The sequence below is a fragment of the Vombatus ursinus genome, unplaced genomic scaffold, assembly GCF_900497805.2.
Source record: "Vombatus ursinus unplaced genomic scaffold, bare-nosed wombat genome assembly UNPS02006874.1, whole genome shotgun sequence".
Taxonomy (NCBI): Eukaryota; Metazoa; Chordata; class Mammalia; order Diprotodontia; family Vombatidae; genus Vombatus; species Vombatus ursinus.
This window is the reverse complement of record NW_020946652.1, coordinates 355,253-360,955: the sequence shown is the minus strand read 5'-3', so window position 1 is coordinate 360,955 and position 5,703 is coordinate 355,253.

Here is a 5,703-nt window from a genome sequence, read left to right as displayed (position 1 = left end):
GATTGGAGAAGGAATCCTTTTTCAAGGATTGCTTGGAACAGGTGGTTGCTGAGGTCTCTGCCATCTCTGGGAGTCTGTGGTTCTCTGATTCTGAGAATTAATGAAGCAGGTTTTGGAGGATTTCAGTATCTTCTTGGTGCCAGGACAGCATGAAGTCTGCACTTCAGTCCCAAAGTGTTGAGTGTAATTCAAAAGCCAAACTGATGAGGTAGTTTCCCTGCCTGTGTTGAGAGTAGTGCAAAGATGGATGGATCAAACGTCTGCAGACCAGCCTGACAAGGCAACTCTCAGGGAGTAGGTGGTGGGGTGGGGGGAGGAGGACGACATTTGGTCTGTGCTTGGTAATGAAGAGATCAATAGAAGTGAAGGGACCATCTTGGGGCCAGACCTGAGGAATCATAGAAGTTCCACTCAGCCCTTTAGTGTCCCTGAGAGATCTCTCCTGTGGGACAAGCGATAGGAAGGGTGGAGAAACAAATACAATTGCAATTACTGAGCTACTTCTTTCTAATGGACTCCATACTAGACAGTGGACCAAAGCATATGGAGTGTGATTAGTGACATTCATGGCTTTTCCTCCCAGCACCTAACACAATGTCTTGTGCATAGCAAATACTTAAATTTGTGTTGCTGAATTGAGTAAGAGGTGTTAATGGTTAATCATTTAAAATTTTCATGTTTTTATTTATTTTGTTAAAAATTTCCAATTATGTTTTAATCTGGTTCAAGCTACATTCTGTAGTTTTGCAGGGTACCTCAAGTTTGACACCACTACTAAATCTCCCCATCGCGTTTTTTAAATAAAATTTTAACTTTAATTGTATTTTTTTTAATTTTCAGTTTCAAATTCTTTCTCTTCCTCTACTCTTCCCCCACCCACTGGGAAAGAAAGAAATGTGGTAGCCATTATACATACACTTCACTTTGCAACATCAGCTCATATAAATCTTCCCAGGTTTTTCTGAAGCCATTCCCCTTGTCTTTTCCATCATGATCATATACCACAGCTTGTTTAGCCATTCCCCAATTGATGGGGAGCCTCTCAGTTTCCAATTCTTTGCCACCAGAAAAAAACAACTACTAAAAATAATTTTGCATATATGTGTCCTTTTTCCCTTTTTCTTTGGTCTCTTAGGGATGCAGACCTAGTAGTGGTATTATTGGGTTAAAAGGTATGCACAGTTTTACAGCCCTTTGGGCATAGTTCTAAATTGTTCTTATTTTAAATGTGAGCTTATGGCTGAAGTATACCACAAAGAAGCAGATTAAAAAAAAAAGAAGAAGAAGAAGAAAAAGCTAAAGATCTTAACTGTCATGAAGATTAGGGGAAATTGTGCAGAGACTTGTATTAAGTGAGTGGTGTTCGTATTTCCACCACAGCTAAGCAACTGTTGACTATTCAAGGTCCAAAGGAAGGTTTATTCCCTCCAGCAGAAGAAGGAGGGGCTCCACGAATGCTTCTCCAATGTCAAGGTTGTTGGGAAGAATAGAGTGTCCATACAGGAAACAAAACAAAACTTCAATGAGAAAAAAATGGAGGAATCTGAAATAAAGGTGATCCCTTATCAGGATGGTTAGAAAGTAAAAGAAGATCACTTAGAGAAGACAGGGACAGAAAGAGACAATTGTGCAAATAGAGCTTTAAAATGGATGGAAGACTCTTCTTATTTCAGCTGAAGCATAGTAGATACTGCTCCAGAACCTTACTTTTATTCTGCCTGTCTCTATGCTTCAGATATGTTTCTTATAAACAGCATATTGTAGGATTCTGTTTTTTTAATCCTTGCTGCTATCTGCTTCTGTTTTATGGGTGAGTTCATCCCATTCATCTTTACAGTTACGATAAGTGTGTATTTCCCTCTATTCTGTTTTCCCCTTCTTTGTCCTTCTCTTTCTCTTACCTTTCACCTTGGCCCTCCTCTCAAATACTTTACTTCTGATCACTACCTCTTCTAAGCTATCTCCTTTCTATCAGTCTCCCCTTCTTCCCTATTTCTTTTTACTTCCCTATAGGGTGAGATAGAGTTTGATATTCAACTGAATGTGTGTGTTATTCCCATTTTGAGTCAATTCTGATGAGAGTAAGGTTCAAGTATTACCTGCCAGAACCCCCCATCTTCTCTTCTACTATAACAGCTCTTTCATACCTCTTTTATTTGAGACAATTTGTCCCTTTCTATCTTCCCTTTCTCTCTCAATGAAATCTTTCTCTCACTCCTTAATTTTGTTTTTTTAGATATCATCCCAATATAGTCATCTCATACTTCTGTCTATGTATATACTCCTTCTAATCATGTTTATGGTGACAAAGTTCTTAGGAGTTACAAATATCATCTTGTTATGTAGGAATATAAACAGCTTAACCTTATTAAATCTTGTATGTTTCCACTTTCTTATTTCTTGGGGTTTTTTAACCTCTTTATGTTTCTCTTGAGTCTTGTATTTGAAGATCAATTTTTTTATTCAGCTCTGGTCTTTTAGTTAGGAATGCTTGAAAGTCCTCTATCCATTTTCCCCTGAAGAACTATACTCAGTGTTGCCGTGTATGTGATTCTTGGTTGTAATCCCAACTCCTTTGCTTTCTGGAATATCATGTTCTAAGCCCTCCAGTTCACTAATGTAGAAGCTGCTAAATTCTGCATAATCCTGACTGTGGCTCCTGAGACTCTTCTTGAAGAAGATGGAGGCTCTAAAAAGGAGGAAGATGCTTGTCCTCCCAACAATAATACAATAGAGCTGCAGAAACTCTCAAGGTAGAGATCATCCTATAAGGGTCGGAGGAAGAGGAGAGGAGTGGCAGGAGGATTCCTTGATTAGGGGCCTGAGGCAGCTATTTGTTAACATGACAACCATCAGCTTGATGAGATTACAGGAAAGAAACCTTTGAAGAAGATTTCCCATGAAGGTAAATATGTGAACCTTGTTGAGAGGACACAGAGGACCCCTCTGGTTGGTTCCCAGGATATAGGGCTGGCTCTAAGATGTTAGGTGACTGGAATCAGGGTGGATAGACTCTCAAAGTGAGTAGACATTCCAGTCTTCTCTCCCTTGGGCTTCTTGACCAGAGTGCATCAGGTGGAGAAAATGGTGACCTTTAGGAAAAACACTTTCAGGTTAGAATACTGGGACATCATGGGTCATTTGGAAGAAATTCGCTTTAATGGAGTGATGGAATAGAAGCCAGGTTGGTGAAAAAACGAGGACAGATCACTGTCTGGGTTGATTGATTGGTTGTTGTCCTTCATACTCAAAGAAAACCAAAATAGCATCGCTATGTTAGAGTTACAGTGTGTGTGCACAAGTTACGGTGTGTCGGACTGTGGCAGATCAGACTCATATGAGCTTGAAAGGCTCCACCATGGGTCAGGCACAAATAGTCTATGTGAATTTAGGATTAGGGTTAGGGTTTTGGCTGTGAAAGGTACAATAGCTTGAGGGGATAAAGGAATTAAGCAACAGTGGTTTTTCACTGTTGTTTTGTTCATATTTCTTTGGGTTTTTTTAGGATGGAGGAGACCCGGTCATGTTTATGGACACTGTGGAAAGGATCTCTAGATGAAGAGAAATTGGAGATAAGAGAGAATGAAAAGGGAGTAAATTCCACAAAGAGACAGGAAGTGGTGAAGTTGGTTTGGGCAAGGAGAAGGGCCACCTTTCCATCAGTCACTAGAGCAAAGGAGGAGAGAAGGATCGAGAGTGAAATTTGAGGGAAAACAGAGTACTCTCTGAGATGGTTTATATTTCCACTAAGTTAGAGGTGAGGTCCTATGCTAAGCAGTAAGTAGGGGAAAAGAGCAATCTGAGAAGAGAAAAAAATTGAGAATAGCAGCTGTGATGGTCAGTGAGAAAGAAAGGCAATCAGGAAAGCACAAAAGGATTTCCGTGAAGCAGTGGGTGCCAATTTGAGATCAGATAAGACATTTTTAGTAGAGAAAGATGGTGTGGACAACCCAAGGCTAGGGTTTGATGTGATGCAATGGGACAAGGAGATGGAAAAAACCCTTAATGTTAGAGGATAGTGGAGAGCTGAGCCGTTCAGAGAAGGTTTTATGTAGGAAGAAGCACCTGAGCTTTGCTTTTTGAAAGAAACTGGGACTATTGTATGGAAGAGGGGAAGGAGAGCATTGCGATAACAGAGGACCACTTGGATAAAGGCTTGGGAATGAGAGAGAAGATGGTGTTTATCATGAACAAATAGTAAGGCTAATTTAATAGGCATGAAGAATGTGGGGTAGTTGTTATATGTATTACATGTATATCTTTTTTTTTTCACGGTTCCTGGAAGCCTCTGTGCTTGTCAAGACAGACAACCCCAGGCTCCTCCAATGGATGGATCACTGATATCTCAGAATGGTGCTCTGTGTGGCATGGATGTTCACTGCCCAAGGTTCAAGTAACAGAACTGAGCCAAGAAGGAAACAAAGAGAAGACTGGAGTGGAAAAAGCCCTGAATCAGGAATCAGAGGAGAGAGGGGTTTACTCCCTTGGTTCCCTGCTCTCTCCTCTGGCGGAGGAATGTGATTCCCCCACATATTCAGCACGGCTTCAGAACAGTTAGAGGGAGTCCCTAAAGGAAGTACCCTTCATGGGTTGGAGTGTAGTGGTCTTGCTTGGATTTCTGTTAACCCTTTAGATGAGAGAAACCGAAAGAATGAAAATAGCCCACCAAGAAATGCCTTTTCACTTTTTGCTGGTGTTTGCTGAGGCAGCTCCTGACCTCATCTGAATAACCCTTCCTCCTGACCCCCACAGGTGCAGGCTGTGCAGCTGCAGAAGACCACACTCGAGTGGGGGTGATGGGGGAGCCCCTGCTACCTGCGGCTGTCTTTGACATGGCTGTTCCCACAGCCGCTCCTGCAGCCCAAAAGCCTCAGAAGAAAGGAGGGGGAGGGAAAGGCCAGACATCAACCCACAACTCCCTTGCTAGAGCTGGGGACAAGGGAGAAAAGCTGGGGTTGAGGGGTGGTGAGGCGTCCTGCCGGGGAAGCTAAGCCTAAACCCAAGATTCACTGGATTTGCCCGTGCCCAGAAGCTTCTGCCTCTGGTCCAACTTACCGTCCAGGTCACTGCTCATTTTGCAAAATAGCTTTTCCTTCTGAGCCCAGTTCATCCATGCTCTGAAAACAAACTCAAACACAGAACATCTTTGTCATCTTGCATTTGGGGGTTTGGGTTGATAATAGCTGAACATAGATATTTCTTTCTTTCTACCTACCTATCTTTCTTTCTTTCCTCCTTTCTTTCTTTCTTTCCTCCTTTATTTCCTTCTTTCTTTCTTTCTTTCCTCCTTTCTTTTTCTTTCTTTCTTTCTTCTTTCTTTCTTTCCTTCCTTTCTTTCTACCTATCTTTCTTTCTTTCTTTCCTCCTTTCTTTCCTTTCTTTCTACCTTTCTTTCTTTCCTCCTTTCTTTCTTTCTTTCCTTCCTTTCTTTCTTTCCTCCTTTCTATCTTTCTTTCTTTCCTCCTTTCTTTCTTTCTTTCTTCTTTCTTTCTTTCCTTCCTTTCTACCTTTCTTTCTTTCTTTCTTTCTTTCTTTCCTTCCTTTCTACCTTTCTTTCTTTCTTTCTTTCTTCTTTCTTTCTTTCCTTCCTTTCTTTCTTTCTTTCCTCCTTTCTTTCTTTCCTTTCTTTCTTTCTTTCCTTCCTTTCTTTCTTTCTATCTATCTTTCTTTCTTTCCTCCTTTCTTTCTTTCTTTCTTTCTTTC